This window comes from Scyliorhinus torazame, chromosome 4 (assembly GCF_047496885.1).
Source record: "Scyliorhinus torazame isolate Kashiwa2021f chromosome 4, sScyTor2.1, whole genome shotgun sequence".
Taxonomy (NCBI): Eukaryota; Metazoa; Chordata; class Chondrichthyes; order Carcharhiniformes; family Scyliorhinidae; genus Scyliorhinus; species Scyliorhinus torazame.
Genome location: NC_092710.1, coordinates 104010 through 126541, shown reverse-complemented (window position 1 = coordinate 126541; position 22532 = coordinate 104010).

Below are 22532 nucleotides of genomic sequence, written 5' to 3'. Positions count from 1 at the left end.
AGCTGGGTCTCTGCGATTCCCCCCTTGACCTATGAGCTGGGTCGGTGCGATTCCCTCCGTGGCCTATGAGCTGGGTCTGTGCGAATCCCCCCGTGACCTATGAGCTGGCTCGGTGCGATTCCCCCCATGGCCTATGATCTGGGTCTGTGCGATTCCCCCCGTGGCCAATGAGCTGGGTCTGTGTGATTCCCGCCTTGGCCTATGAGCTGGGTCTGTGTGTTTCCCGCCTTGGCCTATGAGCTGGGTGTCTGCGATTCCCCCCGTGACCTATGAGCTGGGTCGGTGCGATTCCCCCTGTGGCCTATGAGCTGGGTCTCTGCGATTCCCCCCGTGGCCTATGAGCTGGGTCTGTGCGATTCCCCCCGTGGCCTATGAGCTGGGTCTGTGTGATTCCCCCCTTGGCCTATGAGCTGGGTCGGTGCGATTCCCCCCGTGGCCTATTAGCTGGGTCTGTGCGATTCCCCCCTTGGCCTATGAGCTGGGTCTCTGCGATTCCCCCCGTGGCCTATGAGCTGGGTTTGTGCGATTCCCCCCATGGCCTATGAGCTGGGTCGGTGCGATTCCCCCCATGGCCTATGAACTGGGTCTGTGCGATTCCCCCCGTGGCCTATGAGCTGGGTCTGTGCGATTCCCCCCTTGGCCTGTGAGCTGGGTCGGTGCGATTCACCCCTTGGCCTGTGAGCTGGGTCTGTGCGATTCCCCCCGTGGCCTATGAGCTGGGTCTGTGCGAATCCCGCCTTGGCCTATGAGCTGGGTCTGTGCGATTCCCGCCTTGGACTATGAGCTGGGTCTGTGCAATTCCCACCGTGGCCTATGTGCTGTGCCTGTGTGATTCCCCCCGTGGCCTATGTGCTGTGCCTGTGTGATTCCCCCCGTGGCCTATGAGCTGGGTCTGTGCGATTCCCCCCGTGGCCTATGAGCTGGGTCTGTGCGATTCCCCCCGTGGCCTATGTGCTGAGATGTGCGATTCCCCCCGTGGCCTATGAGCTAGGTCTGTGCGATTCCCCCCCGTGGCCTATGAGCTGGGTGGGTGCGATTCCTCCTGTGGCCTATGAGCTGGGTCGGTGCGATTCCTCCCGTGGCCTATGAGCTGGGGCTGTGCGATTCCCCCCCTGGCCTATGAGCTGGGTCTGTGCGATTCCCCCCTTGGCCTATGGGCTGGGTCTGTGCGATTCCATCCCGTGGCCTATGAGCTGGGTCTGTGCGATTCATGCCTTGGCCTATGAGCTGGGTCTGTGCGATTCCCCCTTGGCCTATGAGCTGTGACTGTGCGATTCTCCCCCGGCCAATGAGCTGTGTCTGTGCGATTCTCCCCCGGCCTATGAGCTGGGTCTGTGCGATTCTGCCCCAGCCTATGAGCTGGGTCTGTGCGATTCCCGCCTTGGCCTATGAGGTGGGTCTGTGTGATTCCCCCCTTGGCCTATGAGCTGGGTCTGTGCGATTCCTGCCTTGGCCTATGAGGTGGGTCTGTGCGATTCCCCCCTTGGCCTATGAGCTGGGTCTGTGCGATTCTCCCCCGGCCTATGAGCTGGGTCTGTGCGATTCCCCCCCGTGGCCTATGAGCTGGGTCTGTGCGATTCCTGCCTTGGCCTATGAGGTGGGTCTGTGTGATTCCCGCCTTGGCCTATGAGGTGGGTCTGTGTGATTCCCGCCTTGGCCTATGAGTTGGGTCTGTGCGATTCCCTCCGTGGCCGATGTGCTGTGTCGGTGCGATTCCCCCCTTGGCCTATGAGCTGGGTCTGTGTGATTCCCCCCTTGGCCTATGAGCTGGGTCGGTGCGATTCCCCCCGTGACCTATGGGCTGGGTCTGTGTGATTCCCCCCTTGGCCTATGAGCTGTGTGTGTGCGATTCCCCCCTTTGCCTATGAGCTGGGTCTGTGTGATTCCCCTCTTGGCCTATGAGCTGGGTCTGTGCGATTCCCCCCGTGGCCTATGAGCTGGGTGTGTGTGATTTCCCCCCTTGGCCTATGAGCTGGGTCTGTGCGATTCCCCCCGTGGCCTATGAGCTGGGTCGGTGCGATTCCCCCCGTGGCCTATGAGCTGGGTCTGTCTGATTCCCGCCTTGGCCTATGAGCTGGGTCTGTGCGATTCCCGCCTGGGCCTATGAGCTGGGTCTCTGCGATTCCCCCCTTGACCTATGAGCTGGGTCGGTGCGATTCCCTCCGTGGCCTATGAGCTGGGTCTGTGTGATTCCCCCCTTGGCCTATGAGCTGGGTCGGTGCGATTCCCCCCGTGGCCTATGAGCTGGGTCTGTGCGATTCCCCCTTGGCCTATGAGCTGGGTCTCTGCGATTCCCCCCGTGGCCTATGAGCTGGGTTTGTGCGATTCCCCCCGTGGCCTATGAGCTGGGTCGGTGCGATTCCCCCCATGGCCTATGAGCTGGGTCTGTGCGATTCCCGCCTTGGTCTATGAGCTGGGTCTGTGCAATTCCCACCGTGGCCTATGTGCTGGGTCTGTGTGATTCCCCCCGTGGCCTATGAGCTGGGTCTGTGCGATTCCCCCCGTGGCCTATGAGCTGGGTCTGTGCGATTCCCCCCGTGGCCTATGAGCTGAGATGTGCGATTCCCCCCGTGGCCTATGAGCTATGTCTGTGCGATTCCCCCCCGTGGCCTATGAGCTGGGTGGGTGCGATTCCCCCTGTGGCCTATGAGCTGGGTCGGTGCGATTCCTCCCGTGGCCTATGAGCTGGGGCTGTGCGATTCCCCCCGTGGCCTATGTGCTGGGTCTGTGCGATTCCCCCCCTGGCCTATGAGCTGGGTCTGTGCGATTCCCCCCTTGGCCTACGGTCTGGGTCTGTGCGATTTCCCCCCCGTGGCCTATGAGCTGAGTCTGTGCGATTCCCCCCGTGACCTAGGAGCTGGGTCTGTGCGATTCATGCCTTGGCCTATGAGCTGGGTCTGTGCAATTCCCCCTTGGCCTATGAGCTGTGTCTGTGCGATTCTCCCCCGGCCTATGAGCTGGGTCTGTGCGATTCCCGCCTTGGCCTATGAGCTGGGTCTGTGCGATTCCCCCCTTGGCCTATGAGCTGGGTCTGTGTGATTCCCCCCTTGGCCGATAAGCTGGGTCTGTGCGATTACCGCCTTGGCCTATGAGCTGGGTCTGTGCGATTCCCCCCTTGGCCTATGAGCTGCGTCTGTGCGATTCCCCCCTTGGCCTATGAGGTGGGTCTGTGTGATTCCCCCCGTGGCCTATGAGCTGGGTCTGTGCGATTCCTGCCTTGGCCTATGAGGTGGGTCTGTGCGATTCCCCCCTTGGCCTATGAGCTGGGTCTGTGCGATTCTCCCCCGGCCTATGAGCTGGGTCTGTGCGATTCCCTCCGTGGCCGATGTGCTGTGTCGGTGCGATTCCCCCCTTGGCCTATGAGCTGGGTCTGTGTGATTCCCCCCTTGGTCTATGAGCTGGGTCTGTGTGATTCCCCCCTTGGCCTATGAGCTGTGTGTGTGCGATTCCCCCCTTTGCCTATGAGCTGGGTCTGTGTGATTCCCCTCTTGGCCTATGAGCTGGGTCTGTGCGATTCCCCCCGTGGCCTATGAGCTGGGTGTGTGTGATTCTCCCCTTGGCCTATGAGCTGGGTCTCTGCGATTCCCCCCGTGGCCTATGAGCTGGGTCGGTGCGATTCCCCCCGTGGCCTATGAGCTGGGTCTGTGTGATTCCCGCCTTGGCCTATGAGCTGGGTCTGTGTGATTCCCGCCTGGGCCTATGAGCTGGGTCTCTGCGATTCCCCCCTTGACCTATGAGCTGGGTCGGTGCGATTCCCTCCGTGGCCTATGAGCTGGGTCTGTGCGATTCCCCCCGTGGCCTATGAGCTGGGTTTGTGCGAATCCCGCCTTGGCCTATGAGCTGGGTCTGTGCGATTCTCGTTTTGGTCTATGAGCTGGGTCTGTGCAATTCCCACCGTGGCCTATGTGCTGGGTCTGTGTGATTCCCCCCGTGGCCTATGAGCTGGGTCTGTGCGATTCCCCCCGTGGCCTATGAGCTGGGTCTGTGCGATTCCCCCCCGTGGCCTATGAGCTGAGATGTGCGTTTCCCCCCGTGGCCTATGAGCTAGGTCTGTGCGATTCCCCCCCGTGGCCTATGAGCTGGGTGGGTGCGATTCCCCCTGTGGCCTATGAGCTGGGTCGGTGCGATTCCTCCCGTGGCCTATGAGCTGGGGCTGTGCGATTCCCCCCGTGGCCTATGTGCTGGGTCTGTGCGATTCCCCCCCTGGCCTATGAGCTGGGTCTGTGCGTTTCCCCCCTTGGCCTACGGTCTCGGTCTGTGCGATTCCCACCCGTGGCCTATGAGCTGGGTCTGTGCGATTCATGCCTTGGCCTATGATCTGGGTCTGTGCAATTCCCCCTTGGCCTATGAGCTGTGTCTGTGCGATTCTCCCCCGGCCTATGAGCTGGGTCTGTGCGATTCCCGCCTTGGCCTATGAGCTGGGTCTGTGCGATTCCCCCCTTGGCCTATGAGCTGGGTCTGTGTGATTCCCCCCTTGGCCGATAAGCTGGGTCTGTGCGATTACCGCCTTGGCCTATGAGCTGGGTCTGTGCGATTCCCCCCTTGGCCTATGAGCTGGGTCTGTGTGATTCCCCCCTTGGTCTATGAGCTGGGTCTGTGTGATTCCCCCCTTGGCCTATGAGCTGTGTGTGTGCGATTCCCCCCTTTGCCTATGAGCTGGGTCTGTGTGATTCCCCTCTTGGCCTATGAGCTGGGTCTGTGCGATTCCCCCCGTGGCCTATGAGCTGTGTGTGTGTGATTCCCCCCTTGGCCTATGAGCTGGGTCTCTGCGATTCCCCCCGTGGCCTATGAGCTGGGTCGGTGCGATTCCCCCCGTGGCCTATGAGCTGGGTCTGTGTGATTCCCGCCTTGGCCTATGAGCTGGGTCTGTGTGATTCCCGCCTGGGCCTATGAGCTGGGTCTCTGCGATTCCCCCCTTGACCTATGAGCTGGGTCGGTGCGATTCCCTCCGTGGCCTATGAGCTGGGTCTGTGCGAATCCCCCCGGGACCTATGAGCTGGCTCGGTGCGATTCCCCCCATGCCCTATGATCTGGGTCTGTGCAATTTCCCCCGTGGCCAATGAGCTGGGTCTGTGTGATTCCCGCCTTGGCCTATGAGCTGGGTCTGTGTGATTCCCGCCTTGGCCTATGAGCTGGGTCTCTGCGATTCCCCCCCGTGACCTGTGAGCTGGGTCGGTGCGATTCCCCCCGTGGCCTATGAGCTGGGTCTCTGCGATTCCCCCCGTGGCCTATGAGCTGGGTCTGTGCGATTCCCCCCGTGGCCTATGAGCTGGGTCTGTGTGATTCCCCCCTTGGCCTATGAGCTGGGTCGGTGCGATTCCCCCCGTGGCCTATGAGCTGGGTCTGTGCGATTCCCCCCTTGGCCTATGAGCTGCGTCTCTGCGATTCCCCCCGTGGCCTATGAGCTGGGTTTGTGCGATTCCCCCCGTGGCCTATGAGCTGGGTCGGTGCGATTCCCCCCATGGCCTATGAACTGGGTCTGTGCGATTCCCCCCGTGGCCTATGAGCTGGGTCTGTGCGATTCCCCCCTTGGCCTGTGAGCTGGGTCGTTGCGATTCACCCCTTGGCCTGTGAGCTGGGTCTGTGCGATTCCCCCCGTGGCCTATGAGCTGGGTTTGTGCGAATCCCGCCTTGGCCTATGAGCTGGGTCTGTGCGATTCTCGTTTTGGTCTATGAGCTGGGTCTGTGCAATTCCCACCGTGGCCTATGTGCTGGGTCTGTGTGATTCCCCCCGTGGCCTATGAGCTGGGTCTGTGCGATTCCCCCCGTGGCCTATGAGCTGGGTCTGTGCGATTCCCCCCGTGGCCTATGAGCTGAGATGTGCGTTTCCCCCCGTGGCCTATGAGCTAGGTCTGTGCGATTCCCCCCCGTGGCCTATGAGCTGGGTGGGTGCGATTCCCCCTGTGGCCTATGAGCTGGGTCGGTGCGATTCCTCCCGTGGCCTATGAGCTGGGGCTGTGCGATTCCCCCCGTGGCCTATGTGCTGGGTCTGTGCGATTCCCCCCTGGCCTATGAGCTGGGTTTGTGCGTTTCCCCCCTTGGCCTACGGTCTCGGTCTGTGCGATTCCCCCCCGTGGCCTATGAGCTGGGTCTGTGCAATTCCCCCTTGGCCTATGAGCTGTGTCTGTGCGATTCTCCCCCGGCCTATGAGCTGGGTCTGTGCGATTCCCGCCTTGGCCTATGAGCTGCGTCTGTGCGATTCCCCCCTTGGCCTATGAGCTGGGTCTGTGTGATTCCCCCCTTGGCCGATAAGCTGGGTCTGTGCGATTACCGCCTTGGCCTATGAGCTGGGTCTGTGCGATTCCCCCCTTGGCCTATGAGCTGGGTCTGTGCGATTCCCCCCTTGGCCTATGATCTGGGTCTGTGTGATTCCCCCCGTGGCCTATGAGCTGGGTCTGTGCGATTCCCCCCGGGCCTATGAGCTGGGTCTGTGCGATTCCCGCCTTGGCCTATGAGCTGGGTCTGGGCGATTCCCCCCGTGGCCTATGAGCTGGGTCTGTGCGATGCCCCCCGTGGCCTATGAGCTGGGTCGGTGTGATTCCCCCCCGTGGCCTATGAGCTGGGTCTGTGCGATTCCCCCCCTGGCCTATGAGCTGGGTCTGTGCGATTCCCCCCGTGGCCTATGAGCTGAGTCTGTGCGATTCCCCCCTTGGCCTATGAGCTGGGTCTGTGCGATTCCCGCCTTGGCCTATGAGCTGGGTCTGTGCGATTTCCCCCCGTGGCCTATGAGCTGGGTCTGTGCGATGCCCCCCCTGGCCTATGAGCTGGGTCTGTGCGATTCGCCCCCTGGCCTATGAGCTGGGTCTGTGCGATTCCCCCCGTGGCCTATGAGCTGAGTCTGCGATTCCCCCCTTGGCCTATGAGCTGGGTCGGTGTGATTCCCCCCCTGGCCTATGAGCTGGGTCTGTGCGATTCCCCCCCTGGCCTATGAGCTGGGTCTGTGCGATTCGCCCCGTGGCCTATGAGTTGGGTCTGTGCGATTCCCCCCTTGGCCTATGAGCTGAGTCTGTGCGATTCCCCCCGTGGCCTATGAGCTGGGTCTGTGCGATTCCCGCCTTGGCCTATGAGCTGAGTCGGTGCGATTCCCCCGTGGTCTATGAGCTGGGTCTGTGCGATTCCCCACGTGGCCTATGAGCTGGGTCTGTGCGATTCCCCCCGTGGCCTATCAGCTGGGTCTGTGCGATTCCCCCCCTGGCCTATGAGCTGGGTCTGTGCCATTCCCCCCCCGTGGCCTATGGGCTGGGTCTGTGCGATTTCCCCCCCCCCGTGGCCTATGAGCTGGGTCTGTGCGATTCCTGCCTTGGCCTATGAGCTGGGTCTGTGCGATTTCCCCCCTTGGCCTATGAGCTGGGTCTGTGCGATTCTCCCCCAGCCTATGAGCTGGGTCTGTGCGATTCCCGCCTTGGCCTATGAGCTGGGTCTGTGTGATTCCCCCCTTGGCCTATGAGCTGGGTCTGTGCGATTCCTCCCGTAGCCCATGAGCTGGGTCTGTGCGATTCCCCCCTTGGCCTATGAGCTGGGTCTGTGCGATTCCCCCCCGGCCTATGAGCTGGGTCTGTGCGATTCCCGCCGTGGCCTATGAGCTGGGTCTGTGCGATTCCCCCCGTGGCCTATGAGCTGGGTCTGTGCGATGCTCCCCGTGGCCTATGAGCTGGGTCTGTGCCATTCCCCCCTTGGCCTATGAGCTGGGTCTATGCGATTCCCCCCATGGCCTATGAGCTGGGTCTGTGCGATTCCCCCCGTGGCCTATGAGCTGGGTCTGTGCGATTCCCCCCATGGCCTATGAGCTGGGTCTGTGCGATTCCCGCCTTGGCCTATGAGCAGGGTCTGTGCGATTGCCGCCTTGGCCTATGAGCAGGGTCTGTGCGATTCCCCCGTGGCCTATGAGCAGGGTCTGTGCGGTTCCCCCCATGGCCTATGAGCTGGGTCTGTGCGTTTCCCCCCCTGGCTTATGAGCTGGATCTGTGCGATTCCCCCCCTGGCTTATGAGCTGGGTCAATGCGTCTCCCCCCCTGGCTTATGAGCTGGGTCTGTGCGATTTCCCCCGTGGCCTATGAGCAGGGTCTGTGCGATTCCCCCCGTGGCCTATGAGCAAGGTCTGTGCGATTCCCCCCGTGGCCTATGTGCTGGGTCTGTGCGATTCCCCCCCTGGCCTATGAGCTGGGTCTGTGCGATTCCCCCCTTGGCCTATGTGCTCGGTCTGTGCGATTCCCCCCGTGGCCTATGTGCTGGGTCTGTGCGATTCCCCCCTTGGCCTATGTGCTGGGTCTGTGCGATTCCCCCCTTGGCCTATGAGCTGGGTGTGTGCGATTCCCCCCTTTGCCTATGAGCTGGGTCTGTGTGATTCCCGCCTTGGCCTATGAGCTGGGTCTCTGCGATTCCCCCCTTGACCTATGAGCTGGGTCGGTGCGATTTCCTCCGTGGCCTATGAGCTGGGTCTGTGCGAATCCCCCCGTGACCTATGAGCTGGCTCGGTGCGATTCCCCCCATGGCCTATGATCTGGGTCTGTGCGATTCACCCCGTGGCCAATGAGCTGGGTCTGTGTGATTCCCGCCTTGGCCTATGAGCTGGGTCTGTGTGATTCCCGCCTTGGCCTATGAGCTGGGTCTCTGCGATTCCCCCCGTGGCCTATGAGCTGGGTCTGTGCGATTCCCCCCTTGGCCTATGAGCTGGGTCTCTGCGATTCCACCCGTGGCCTATGAGCAGGGTTTGTGCGATTCCCCCCGTGGCCTATGAGCTGGGTCGGTGCGATTCCCCCCATGGCCTATGAGCTGGGTCTGTGCGATTCCCCCCCGTGGCCCATGAGCTGGGTCTGTGCGATTCCCCCCTTGGCCTGTGAGCTGGGTCGGTGCGATTCACCCCTTGGCCTGTGAGCTGGGTCTGTGCGATTCCCCCCGTGGCCTATGAGCTGGGTCTGTGCGAATCCCGCCTTGGCCTATGAGCTGGGTCTGTGCGATTCCCGCCTTGGTCGATGAGCTGGGTCTGTTAAATACCCACCGTGGCCTATGTGCTGGGTCTGTGTGATTCCCCCCGTGGCCTATGAGCTGGGTCTGTGCGTTTCCCCCCGTGGCCTATGAGCTGGGTCTGTGCAATTCCCCCCCGTGGCCTATGAGCTGAGATGTGCGATTCCCCCCGTGGCCTATGAGCTAGGTCTGTGCGATTCCCCCCCGTGGCCTATGAGCTGGGTGGGTGCGATTCCCCCTGTGGCCTATGAGCTGGGTCGGTGCGATTCCCCCCGTGGCCTATGAGCTGGGGCTGTGCGATTCCCCCCGTGGCCTATGTGCTGGGTCTGTGCGATTCCCCCCCTGGCCTATGAGCTGGGTCTGTGCGATTCCCCCCTTGGCCTATGGGCTGGGTCTGTGCGATTCCACCCCGTGGCCTATGAGCAGGGTCTGTGCGATTCATGCCTTGGCCTATGAGCTGGGTCTGTGCGATTCCCCCTTGGCCTATGAGCTGTGTCTGTGCGATTCTCCCCCGGCCTATGAGCTGGGTCTGTGTGATTCCCCCCTTGGCCTTTGAGCTGGGTCTGTGCGATTCCCCCTTGGCCTATGAGCTGTGTCTGTGCGATTTTCCCCCGGCCTATGAGGTGAGTCTGTATGATTCCCCCCGTGGCCTCTGAGCTGGGTCTGTGCGATTCCTGCCTTGGCCTATGAGGTGGGTCTGTGCGATTCCCCCCTTGGCCTATGAGCTGGGTCTGTGCGATTCTCCCCCGGCCTATGAGCTGGGTCTGTGCGATTCCCCTCGTGACCTATGAGCTGGGTCTGTGCGATTCCCTCCGTGGCCGATGTGCTGGGTCGGTGCGATTCCCCCCGTGACCTATGGGCTGGGTCTGTGTGATTCCCCCCTTGGCCTATGAGCTGGGTGTGTGCGATTCCCCCCTTTGCCTATGAGCTGGGTCTGTGTGATTCCCCTCTTGGCCTATGAGCTGGGTCTGTGCGATTCCCCCCGTGGCCTATGAGCTGGGTGTGTGTGATTCCCCCCTTGGCCTATGAGCTGGGTCTGTGCGATTCCCCCCGTGGCCTATGAGCTGGGTCGGTGCGATTCCCCCCGTGGCCTATGAGCTGGGTCTGTGTGATTCCCGCCTTGGCCTATGAGCTGGGTCTGTGTGATTCCCGCCTTGGCCTATGAGCTGGGTCTCTGCGATTCCCCCCTTGACCTATGAGCTGGGTCGGTGCGATTCCCTCCGTGGCCTATGAGCTGGGTCTGTGCGAATCCCCCCGTGACCTATGAGCTGGCTCGGTGCGATTCCCCCCATGGCCTATGATCTGGGTCTGTGCGATTCCCCCCGTGGCCAATGAGCTGGGTCTGTGTGATTCCCGCCTTGGCCTATGAGCTGGGTCTGTGTGATTCCCGCCTTGGCCTATGAGCTGGGTCTCTGCGATTCCCCCCGTGACCTATGAGCTGGGTCGGTGCGATTCCCCCTGTGGCCTGTGAGCTGGGTCTCTGCGATTCCCCCCGTGGCCTATGAGCTGGGTCTGTGCGATTCCCCCCGTGGCCTATGAGCTGGGTCTGTGTGATTCCCCCCTTGGCCTATGAGCTGGGTCGGTGCGATTCCCCCCGTGGCCTATGAGCTGGGTCGGTGAGATTCCCCCCTTGGCCTATGAGCTGGGTCTCTGCGATTCCCCCCGTGGCCTATGAGCTGGGTCTGTGCGATTCCCCCCGTGGCCTATGAGCTGGGTTTGTGCGATTCCCCCCATGGCCTATGAGCTGGTTCGGTGCGATTCCCCCCATGGCCTATGAACTGGGTCTGTGCGATTCCCCCCGTGGCCTATGAGCTGGGCCTGTGCGATTCCCCCCTTGGCCTGTGAGCTGGGTCGGTGCGATTCACCCCTTGGCCTGTGAGCTGGGTCTGTGCGATTCCCCCCTTGGCCTATGAGCTGGGTCTGTGCGAATCCCACCTTGGCCTATGAGCTGGGTCTGTGCGATTCCCGCCTTGGTCTATGAGCTGGGTCTGTGCGATTCCCACCGTGGCCTATGTGCTGGGTCTGGGTGATTCCCCCCGTGGCCTATGAGATGGGTCTGTGCGATTCCCCCCGTGGCCTATGAGCTGGGTCTGTGCGATTCCCCCCGTGGCCTATGAGCTGAGATGTGCGATTCCCCCCGTGGCCTATGAGCTAGGTCTGTGCGATTCCCCCCCGTGGCCTATGAGCTGGGTGGGTGCGATTCCCCCTGTGGCCTATGAGCTGGGTCGGTGCGATTCCTCCCGTGGCCTGTGAGCTGGGGCTGTGCGATTCCCCCCGTGGCCTATGTGCTGGGTCTGTGCGATTCCCCCCCTGGCGTATGAGCTGGGTCTGTGCGATTCCCCCCTTGGCTTACGGGCTGGGTCTGTGCGATTACCCCCTTGGCCAATGAGCTGGGTCTCTGCGATTCCACCCGTGGCCTATGAGCTGGGTTTGTGCGATTCCCCCCGTGGCCTATGAGCTGGGTCGGTGCGATTCCCCCCATGGCATATGAGCTGGGTCTGTGCGATTCCCCCCATGGCCTATGAGCTGGGTCAGTGCGATTCCCCCCTTCTCCTGTGAGCTGGGTCGCTGCGATTCACCCCTTGGCCTGTGAGCTGGGTCTGTGCGATTCCCCCCGTGGCCTATGAGCTGGGTCTGTGCGAATCGCGCCTTGGCCTATGAGCTGGGTCTGTGCGATTCCCGCCTTGGTCTATGAGCTGGGTCGGTGTGATTCCCCCCGTGGCCTATGAGCTGGGTCTGTGCGATTCCCCCCGTGGCCTATGAGCTGAGATGTGCGATTCCCCCCGTGGCCTATGAGCTGGGTCTGTGCAATTCCCCCCGTGGCCTATGTGCTGGGTCTGTGTGATTCCCCCCGTGGCCTATGAGCTGGGTCTGTGCGATTCCCCCCGTGGCCTATGAGCTGGGTCTGTGCAATTCCCCCCGTGGCCTATGAGCTGAGATGTGCGATTCCCCCCGTGGCCTATGAACTAGGTCTGTGCGATTCCCCCTTGACCTATGAGCTGGGTCTGTGCGATTCCCCCCGTGGCCTATGAGCTGGGTCTGTGCGATTCCCGCCTTGGTCTATGAGCTGGGTCTGTGCAATTCCCACCGTGGCCTATGTGCTGGGCCTGTGCGATTCCCCCCGTGGCCTATGAGCTGGGTCTGTGCGATTCCCCCCGTGGCCTATGAGCTGGGTCTGTGCAATTCCCCCCGTGGCCTATGAGCTGAGATGTGCGATTCCCCCCGTGGCCTATGAGCTGGGTCTGTGCGATTCCCCCCCGTGGCCTATGAGCTGGGTGGGTGCGATTCCCCCTGTGGCCTATGAGCTGGGTCGGTGCGATTCCCCCCGTGGCCGATGTGCTGGGTCTGTGCGATTCCCCCCCTGGCCTATGAGCTGGGTCTGTGCGATTCCACCCTTGGCCTATGAGCTGGGTCTGTGCGATTCATGCCTTGGCCTATGAGCTGGGTCTGTGCGATTCCCCCTTGGCCTATGAGCTGGGTCTGTGCGATTCCCGCCTTGGCCTATGAGGTGGGTCTGTGCGATTCATGCCTTGGCCTATGAGGTGGGTCTGTGCGATTCTCCCCCGGCCTATGAGCTGGGTCTGTGCGATTCCCCCCTTGGCCTATGAGCTAGGTCTGTGCGATTCTCCCCCGGCCTATGAGCTGGGTCTGTGCGATTCCCCCCGTGGCCTATGAGCTGGGTCTGTGCGATTCCCCTCGTGACCTATGAGCTGGGTCTGTGCGATTCCCGCCTTGGCCTATGAGCTGGGTCTGTGCGATTCCCCTCGTGACCTATGAGCTGGGTCTGTGCGATTCCCCTCGTGACCTATGAGTTGGGTCTGTGCGATTCCCCTCGTGACCTATGAGCTGGGTCTGTGCGATTCCCGCCTTGGCCTATGAGCTGGGTCTGTGCGATTCCCCTCGTGACCTATGAGCTGGGTCTGTGCGATTCCCTCCGTGGCCGATGTGCTGTGTCGGTGCGATTCCCCCCCTTGGCCTATGAGCTGTGTCTGTGCGATTCTCCCCCGGCCGATGAGCTGGGTCTGTGTGATTCCCCCCTTGGCCTGTGAGCTGGGTCGGTGCGATTTCCCCCGTGACCTATGGGCTGGGTCTGTGTGATTCCCCCCTTGGCCTATGAGCTGGGTGTATGCGATTCCCCCCTTTGCCTATGAGCTGTGTCTGTGTGATTCCCCTCTTGGCCTATGAGCTGGGTCTGTGCGATTCCCCCCGTGGCCTATGAGCTGGGTGTGTGTGATTCCCCCCTTGGCCTATGAGCTGGGTATGTGCGATTCCCCCCGTGGCCTATGAGCTGGGTCGGTGCGATTCACCCCGTGGCCTATGAGCTGGGTCTGTGTGATTCCTGCCTTGGCCTATGAGCTGGGTCTGTGTGATTCCCGCCTTGGCCTATGAGCTGGGTCTCTGCGATTCCCCCCTTGACCTATGAGCTGGGTCGGTGCGATTCCCTCCGTGGCCTATGAGCTGGGTCTGTGCGAATCCCCCCGTGACCTATGAGCTGGCTCGGTGCGATTCCCCCCATGGCCTATGATCTGGGTCTGTGCGATTCCCCCCGTGGCCAATGAGCTGGGTCTGTGTGATTCCCGCCTTGGCCTATGAGCTGGGTCTGTGTGTTTCCCGCCTTGGCCTATGAGCTGGGTGTCTGCGATTCCCCCCGTGACCTATGAGCTGGGTCGGTGCGATTCCCCCTGTGGCCTATGAGCTGGGTCTCTGCGATTCCCCCCGTGGCCTATGAGCTGGGTCTGTGCGATTCCCCCCGTGGCCTATGAGCTGGGTCTGTGTGATTCCCCCCTTGGCCTATGAGCTGGGTCGGTGCGATTCCCCCCGTGGCCTATTAGCTGGGTCTGTGCGATTCCCCCCTTGGCCTATGAGCTGGGTCTCTGCGATTCCCCCCGTGGCCTATGAGCTGGGTTTGTGCGATTCCCCCCATGGCCTATGAGCTGGGTCGGTGCGATTCCCCCCATGGCCTATGAACTGGGTCTGTGCGATTCCCCCCGTGGCCTATGAGCTGGGTCTGTGCGATTCCCCCCTTGGCCTGTGAGCTGGGTCGGTGCGATTCACCCCTTGGCCTGTGAGCTGGGTCTGTGCGATTCCCCCCGTGGCCTATGAGCTGGGTCTGTGCGAATCCCGCCTTGGCCTATGAGCTGGGTCTGTGCGATTCCCGCCTTGGACTATGAGCTGGGTCTGTGCAATTCCCACCGTGGCCTATGTGCTGTGCCTGTGTGATTCCCCCCGTGGCCTATGTGCTGTGCCTGTGTGATTCCCCCCGTGGCCTATGAGCTGGGTCTGTGCGATTCCCCCCGTGGCCTATGAGCTGGGTCTGTGCGATTCCCCCCGTGGCCTATGTGCTGAGATGTGCGATTCCCCCCGTGGCCTATGAGCTAGGTCTGTGCGATTCCCCCCCGTGGCCTATGAGCTGGGTGGGTGCGATTCCTCCTGTGGCCTATGAGCTGGGTCGGTGCGATTCCTCTCGTGGCCTATGAGCTGGGGCTGTGCGATTCCCCCCCTGGCCTATGAGCTGGGTCTGTGCGATTCCCCCCTTGGCCTATGGGCTGGGTCTGTGCGATTCCATCCCGTGGCCTATGAGCTGGGTCTGTGCGATTCATGCCTTGGCCTATGAGCTGGGTCTGTGCGATTCCCCCTTGGCCTATGAGCTGTGACTGTGCGATTCTCCCCCGGCCAATGAGCTGTGTCTGTGCGATTCTCCCCCGGCCTATGAGCTGGGTCTGTGCGATTCTGCCCCAGCCTATGAGCTGGGTCTGTGCGATTCCCGCCTTGGCCTATGAGGTGGGTCTGTGTGATTCCCCCCTTGGCCTATGAGCTGGGTCTGTGCGATTCCTGCCTTGGCCTATGAGGTGGGTCTGTGCGATTCCCCCCTTGGCCTATGAGCTGGGTCTGTGCGATTCTCCCCCGGCCTATGAGCTGGGTCTGTGCGATTCCCCCCCGTGGCCTATGAGCTGGGTCTGTGCGATTCCTGCCTTGGCCTATGAGGTGGGTCTGTGTGATTCCCGCCTTGGCCTATGAGGTGGGTCTGTGTGATTCCCGCCTTGGCCTATGAGTTGGGTCTGTGCGATTCCCTCCGTGGCCGATGTGCTGTGTCGGTGCGATTCCCCCCTTGGCCTATGAGCTGGGTCTGTGTGATTCCCCCCTTGGCCTATGAGCTGGGTCGGTGCGATTCCCCCCGTGACCTATGGGCTGGGTCTGTGTGATTCCCCCCTTGGCCTATGAGCTGTGTGTGTGCGATTCCCCCCTTTGCCTATGAGCTGGGTCTGTGTGATTCCCCTCTTGGCCTATGAGCTGGGTCTGTGCGATTCCCCCCGTGGCCTATGAGCTGGGTGTGTGTGATTTCCCCCCTTGGCCTATGAGCTGGGTCTGTGCGATTCCCCCCGTGGCCTATGAGCTGGGTCGGTGCGATTCCCCCCGTGGCCTATGAGCTGGGTCTGTCTGATTCCCGCCTTGGCCTATGAGCTGGGTCTGTGCGATTCCCGCCTGGGCCTATGAGCTGGGTCTCTGCGATTCCCCCCTTGACCTATGAGCTGGGTCGGTGCGATTCCCTCCGTGGCCTATGAGCTGGGTCTGTGTGATTCCCCCCTTGGCCTATGAGCTGGGTCGGTGCGATTCCCCCCGTGGCCTATGAGCTGGGTCTGTGCGATTCCCCCTTGGCCTATGAGCTGGGTCTCTGCGATTCCCCCCGTGGCCTATGAGCTGGGTTTGTGCGATTCCCCCCGTGGCCTATGAGCTGGGTCGGTGCGATTCCCCCCATGGCCTATGAGCTGGGTCTGTGCGATTCCCGCCTTGGTCTATGAGCTGGGTCTGTGCAATTCCCACCGTGGCCTATGTGCTGGGTCTGTGTGATTCCCCCCGTGGCCTATGAGCTGGGTCTGTGCGATTCCCCCCGTGGCCTATGAGCTGGGTCTGTGCGATTCCCCCCGTGGCCTATGAGCTGAGATGTGCGATTCCCCCCGTGGCCTATGAGCTATGTCTGTGCGATTCCCCCCCGTGGCCTATGAGCTGGGTGGGTGCGATTCCCCCTGTGGCCTATGAGCTGGGTCGGTGCGATTCCTCCCGTGGCCTATGAGCTGGGGCTGTGCGATTCCCCCCGTGGCCTATGTGCTGGGTCTGTGCGATTCCCCCCCTGGCCTATGAGCTGGGTCTGTGCGATTCCCCCCTTGGCCTACGGTCTGGGTCTGTGCGATTTCCCCCCCGTGGCCTATGAGCTGAGTCTGTGCGATTCCCCCCGTGACCTAGGAGCTGGGTCTGTGCGATTCATGCCTTGGCCTATGAGCTGGGTCTGTGCAATTCCCCCTTGGCCTATGAGCTGTGTCTGTGCGATTCTCCCCCGGCCTATGAGCTGGGTCTGTGCGATTCCCGCCTTGGCCTATGAGCTGGGTCTGTGCGATTCCCCCCTTGGCCTATGAGCTGGGTCTGTGTGATTCCCCCCTTGGCCGATAAGCTGGGTCTGTGCGATTACCGCCTTGGCCTATGAGCTGGGTCTGTGCGATTCCCCCCTTGGCCTATGAGCTGCGTCTGTGCGATTCCCCCCTTGGCCTATGAGGTGGGTCTGTGTGATTCCCCCCGTGGCCTATGAGCTGGGTCTGTGCGATTCCTGCCTTGGCCTATGAGGTGGGTCTGTGCGATTCCCCCCTTGGCCTATGAGCTGGGTCTGTGCGATTCTCCCCCGGCCTATGAGCTGGGCCTGTGCGATTCCCTCCGTGGCCGATGTGCTGTGTCGGTGCGATTCCCCCCTTGGCCTATGAGCTGGGTCTGTGTGATTCCCCCCTTGGTCTATGAGCTGGGTCTGTGTGATTCCCCCCTTGGCCTATGAGCTGTGTGTGTGCGATTCCCCCCTTTGCCTATGAGCTGGGTCTGTGTGATTCCCCTCTTGGCCTATGAGCTGGGTCTGTGCGATTCCCCCCGTGGCCTATGAGCTGGGTGTGTGTGATGCCCCCCTTGGCCTATGAGCTGGGTCTCTGCGATTCCCCCCGTGGCCTATGAGCTGGGTCGGTGCGATTCCCCCCGTGGCCTATGAGCTGGGTCTGTGTGATTCCCGCCTTGGCCTATGAGCTGGGTCTGTGTGATTCCCGCCTGGGCCTATGAGCTGGGTCTCTGCGATTCCCCCCTTGACCTATGAGCTGGGTCGGTGCGATTCCCTCCGTGGCCTATGAGCTGGGTCTGTGCGATTCCCCCCGTGGCCTATGAGCTGGGTTTGTGCGAATCCCGCCTTGGCCTATGAGCTGGGTCTGTGCGATTCTCGTTTTGGTCTATGAGCTGGGTCTGTGCAATTCCCACCGTGGCCTATGTGCTGGGTCTGTGTGATTCCCCCCGTGGCCTATGAGCTGGGTCTGTGCGATTCCCCCCGTGGCCTATGAGCTGGGTCTGTGCGATTCCCCCCCGTGGCCTATGAGCTGAGATGTGCGTTTCCCCCCGTGGCCTATGAGCTAGGTCTGTGCGATTCCCCCCCGTGGCCTATGAGCTGGGTGGGTGCGATTCCCCCTGTGGCCTATGAGCTGGGTCGGTGCGATTCCTCCCGTGGCCTATGAGCTGGGGCTGTGCGATTCCCCCCGTGGCCTATGTGCTGGGTCTGTGCGATTCCCCCCCTGGCCTATGAGCTGGGTCTGTGCGTTTCCCCCCTTGGCCTACGGTCTCGGTCTGTGCGATTCCCCCCCGTGGCCTATGAGCTGGGTCTGTGCGATTCATGCCTTGGCCTATGAGCTGGGTCTGTGCAATTCCCCCTTGGCCTATGAGCTGTGTCTGTGCGATTCTCCCCCGGCCTATGAGCTGGGTCTGTGCGATTCCCGCCTTGGCCTATGAGCTGGGTCTGTGCGATTCCCCCCTTGGCCTATGAGCTGGGTCTGTGTGATTCCCCCCTTGGCCGATAAGCTGGGTCTGTGCGATTACCGCCTTGGCCTATGAGCTGGGTCTGTGCGATTCCCCCCTTGGCCTATGAGCTGGGTCTGTGTGATTCCCCCCTTGGTCTATGAGCTGGGTCTGTGTGATTCCCCCCTTGGCCTATGAGCTGTGTGTGTGCGATTCCCCCCTTTGCCTATGAGCTGGGTCTGTGTGATTCCCCTCTTGGCCTATGAGCTGGGTCTGTGCGATTCCCCCCGTGGCCTATGAGCTGGGTGTGTGTGATTCCCCCCTTGGCCTATGAGCTGGGTCTCTGCGATTCCCCCCGTGGCCTATGAGCTGGGTCGGTGCGATTCCCCCCGTGGCCTATGAGCTGGGTCTGTGTGATTCCCGCCTTGGCCTATGAGCTGGGTCTGTGTGATTCCCGCCTGGGCCTATGAGCTGGGTCTCTGCGATTCCCCCCTTGACCTATGAGCTGGGTCGGTGCGATTCCCTCCGTGGCCTATGAGCTGGGTCTGTGCGAATCCCCCCGGGACCTATGAGCTGGCTCGGTGCGATTCCCCCCATGCCCTATGATCTGGGTCTGTGCAATTTCCCCCGTGGCCAATGAGCTGGGTCTGTGTGATTCCCGCCTTGGCCTATGAGCTGGGTCTGTGTGATTCCCGCCTTGGCCTATGAGCTGGGTCTCTGCGATTCCCCCCCGTGACCTGTGAGCTGGGTCGGTGCGATTCCCCCCGTGGCCTATGAGCTGGGTCTCTGCGATTCCCCCCGTGGCCTATGAGCTGGGTCTGTGCGATTCCCCCCGTGGCCTATGAGCTGGGTCTGTGTGATTCCCCCCTTGGCCTATGAGCTGGGTCGGTGCGATTCCCCCCGTGGCCTATGAGCTGGGTCTGTGCGATTCCCCCCTTGGCCTATGAGCTGCGTCTCTGCGATTCCCCCCGTGGCCTATGAGCTGGGTTTGTGCGATTCCCCCCGTGGCCTATGAGCTGGGTCGGTGCGATTCCCCCCATGGCCTATGAACTGGGTCTGTGCGATTCCCCCCGTGGCCTATGAGCTGGGTCTGTGCGATTCCCCCCTTGGCCTGTGAGCTGGGTCGTTGCGATTCACCCCTTGGCCTGTGAGCTGGGTCTGTGCGATTCCCCCCGTGGCCTATGAGCTGGGTTTGTGCGAATCCCGCCTTGGCCTATGAGCTGGGTCTGTGCGATTCTCGTTTTGGTCTATGAGCTGGGTCTGTGCAATTCCCACCGTGGCCTATGTGCTGGGTCTGTGTGATTCCCCCCGTGGCCTATGAGCTGGGTCTGTGCGATTCCCCCCGTGGCCTATGAGCTGGGTCTGTGCGATTCCCCCCGTGGCCTATGAGCTGAGATGTGCGTTTCCCCCCGTGGCCTATGAGCTAGGTCTGTGCGAATCCCCCCCGTGGCCTATGAGCTGGGTGGGTGCGATTCCCCCTGTGGCCTATGAGCTGGGTCGGTGCGATTCCTCCCGTGGCCTATGAGCTGGGGCTGTGCGATTCCCCCCGTGGCCTATGTGCTGGGTCTGTGCGATTCCCCCCTGGCCTATGAGCTGGGTTTGTGCGTTTCCCCCCTTGGCCTACGGTCTCGGTCTGTGCGATTCCCCCCCGTGGCCTATGAGCTGGGTCTGTGCAATTCCCCCTTGGCCTATGAGCTGTGTCTGTGCGATTCTCCCCCGGCCTATGAGCTGGGTCTGTGCGATTCCCGCCTTGGCCTATGAGCTGCGTCTGTGCGATTCCCCCCTTGGCCTATGAGCTGGGTCTGTGTGATTCCCCCCTTGGCCGATAAGCTGGGTCTGTGCGATTACCGCCTTGGCCTATGAGCTGGGTCTGTGCGATTCCCCCCTTGGCCTATGAGCTGGGTCTGTGCGATTCCCCCCTTGGCCTATGATCTGGGTCTGTGTGATTCCCCCCGTGGCCTATGAGCTGGGTCTGTGCGATTCCCCCCGGGCCTATGAGCTGGGTCTGTGCGATTCCCGCCTTGGCCTATGAGCTGGGTCTGTGCGATTCCCCCCGTGGCCTATGAGCTGGGTCTGTGCGATGCCCCCCGTGGCCTATGAGCTGGGTCGGTGTGATTCCCCCCCGTGGCCTATGAGCTGGGTCTGTGCGATTCCCCCCCTGGCCTATGAGCTGGGTCTGTGCGATTCCCCCCGTGGCCTATGAGCTGAGTCTGTGCGATTCCCCCCTTGGCCTATGAGCTGGGTCTGTGCGATTCCCGCCTTGGCCTATGAGCTGGGTCTGTGCGATTTCCCCCCGTGGCCTATGAGCTGGGTCTGTGCGATGCCCCCCCTGGCCTATGAGCTGGGTCTGTGCGATTCGCCCCCTGGCCTATGAGCTGGGTCTGTGCGATTCCCCCCGTGGCCTATGAGCTGAGTCTGCGATTCCCCCCTTGGCCTATGAGCTGGGTCGGTGTGATTCCCCCCCTGGCCTATGAGCTGGGTCTGTGCGATTCCCCCCCTGGCCTATGAGCTGGGTCTGTGCGATTCGCCCCGTGGCCTATGAGTTGGGTCTGTGCGATTCCCCCCTTGGCCTATGAGCTGAGTCTGTGCGATTCCCCCCGTGGCCTATGAGCTGGGTCTGTGCGATTCCCGCCTTGGCCTATGAGCTGAGTCGGTGCGATTCCCCCGTGGTCTATGAGCTGGGTCTGTGCGATTCCCCACGTGGCCTATGAGCTGGGTCTGTGCGATTCCCCCCGTGGCCTATCAGCTGGGTCTGTGCGATTCCCCCCCTGGCCTATGAGCTGGGTCTGTGCCATTCCCCCCCCGTGGCCTATGGGCTGGGTCTGTGCGATTTCCCCCCCCCCGTGGCCTATGAGCTGGGTCTGTGCGATTCCTGCCTTGGCCTATGAGCTGGGTCTGTGCGATTTCCCCCCTTGGCCTATGAGCTGGGTCTGTGCGATTCTCCCCCAGCCGATGAGCTGGGTCTGTGCGATTCCCGCCTTGGCCTATGAGCTGGGTCTGTGTGATTCCCCCCTTGGCCTATGAGCTGGGTCTGTGCGATTCCTCCCGTAGCCCATGAGCTGGGTCTGTGCGATTCCCCCCTTGGCCTATGAGCTGGGTCTGTGCGATTCCCCCCCGGCCTATGAGCTGGGTCTGTGCGATTCCCGCCGTGGCCTATGAGCTGGGTCTGTGCGATTCCCCCCGTGGCCTATGAGCTGGGTCTGTGCGATGCTCCCCGTGGCCTATGAGCTGGGTCTGTGCCATTCCCCCCTTGGCCTATGAGCTGGGTCTATGCGATTCCCCCCGTGGCCTATGAGCTGGGTCTGTGCGATTCCCCCCGTGGCCTATGAGCTGGGTCTGTGCGATTCCCCCCATGGCCTATGAGCTGGGTCTGTGCGATTCCCGCCTTGGCCTATGAGCAGGGTCTGTGCGATTGCCGCCTTGGCCTATGAGCAGGGTCTGTGCGATTCCCCCGTGGCCTATGAGCAGGGTCTGTGCGGTTCCCCCCATGGCCTATGAGCTGGGTCTGTGCGTTTCCCCCCCTGGCTTATGAGCTGGATCTGTGCGATTCCCCCCCTGGCTTATGAGCTGGGTCAATGCGTCTCCCCCCCTGGCTTATGAGCTGGGTCTGTGCGATTTCCCCCGTGGCCTATGAGCAGGGTCTGTGCGATTCCCCCCGTGGCCTATGAGCAAGGTCTGTGCGATTCCCCCCGTGGCCTATGTGCTGGGTCTGTGCGATTCCCCCCCTGGCCTATGAGCTGGGTCTGTGCGATTCCCCCCTTGGCCTATGTGCTGGGTCTGTGCGATTCCCCCCGTGGCCTATGTGCTGGGTCTGTGCGATTCCCCCCTTGGCCTATGTGCTGGGTCTGTGCGATTCCCCCCGTGGCCTATGAGCTGGGTCTGTGCGATTCACCCCGTGGCCTATGAGCTGGGTCTGTGCGTTTCCCCCCCTGGCTTATGAGCTGGGTCTGTGCGATTCCCCCCGTGGCCTATGTGCTGGGTCTGTGCGATTCCCCCCTTTGCCTATGAGCTGGGTCTGTGCGATTCCCCCCCTGGCCTATGAGCTGGGTACTGTGTGATTCCCCCCGTGGCTTATGTGCTGGATCTGTGTGATTCCCCCCGTGGCCTATGAGCTGGGTCTGTGCGATTTCCACCTTGGCCTATGAGCTGAGTCTGTGCGATTCCCGCCATGGCCTATGAGCTGGGTCTGTGCGATTCCCCCCGTGGCAATGAAGTCACTGTGAAAAGCCCCTGGTCGCCACATTCCGGCACCTGTTCGGGTCCGCAGAGGGAGAATTCAGAATGTCCAATTCACCGAACCGCACGTCGTTCGGGACTTGTGGGAGGAAACCGGAGCACCCGGAGGAATCTTTGAGAAAGAGATCTCTTGACACTGCTTCACAGAAAAGATCTGTCTCATGTTAGAAACGCTGGCTGTATATCTGCAAAAGCTGTTTCAGCTGGGTTTTCTCCACCTCCACTTTGTCCTCAGACAAGTCTGCGCCGCTTTAAAGACTGTTCATCACTTTTTAACTGAGCTGCAGAGACCAAGACTTGGAATCCCAGCGTCATCCAGATCAGAACTGAACTGAAAATGCTTTCTCAAAACGCCAGACGCCTTAGCTCCACGCAGCAATGACATCATCTCACCACGCTGAAAATTAATGAACTCGCCAGGGAATCCCCGGAATCGAAAACAAAATTGCATTATCCCAAGCTTTGGAATGATGGTTAATTGTACCTCTGGCTCCTAAAAGCTTTGTTCAAACCATGACTGT